This window comes from Ceratosolen solmsi, unplaced genomic scaffold (genome assembly GCF_000503995.2).
Source record: "Ceratosolen solmsi marchali unplaced genomic scaffold, CerSol_1.0 scaffold6, whole genome shotgun sequence".
In the NCBI taxonomy this organism is placed as follows: domain Eukaryota; kingdom Metazoa; phylum Arthropoda; class Insecta; order Hymenoptera; family Agaonidae; genus Ceratosolen; species Ceratosolen solmsi.
The window spans coordinates 632632-633049 of NW_011948414.1; positions in this window are offsets into that span (position 1 = coordinate 632632).

The following is a 418-nucleotide window of genomic DNA, read 5'->3' on the forward strand; positions in this document are numbered from 1 at the left end:
TCTTAGCCTATTGCTCGTAATGATCGAAATTTTTTGATTTGTCGATCAATTTAATGCCTAAAAATCTTTCTTTTCTTCCCCCCCCCCCCCCCTCACTCATCATTTTTCTTAAAAAATTTGTTTTTAATGGTCTAATAAATTGAACGTTTTAAAAAGGAAAATTCTTCATGTTATTGTTCCACTGTATGTTAAAACTAGAGATAGTAATATACACCCATGGGGTAAGTACGTTTAAAGTTGGTTGCTTCATTTACCATAATCAATAGTTAATTATGTAGTCCGCTTCAATCAAAACGGCGATTTTATAATCTTACAGCGAGATCGTAATGGTATATAATAAACTAATGGCCGACTGTAAACATTTTTACTGCTCCAGTGATATGCATTTACCTTAAACTATTCATTATAAGATCTTTTT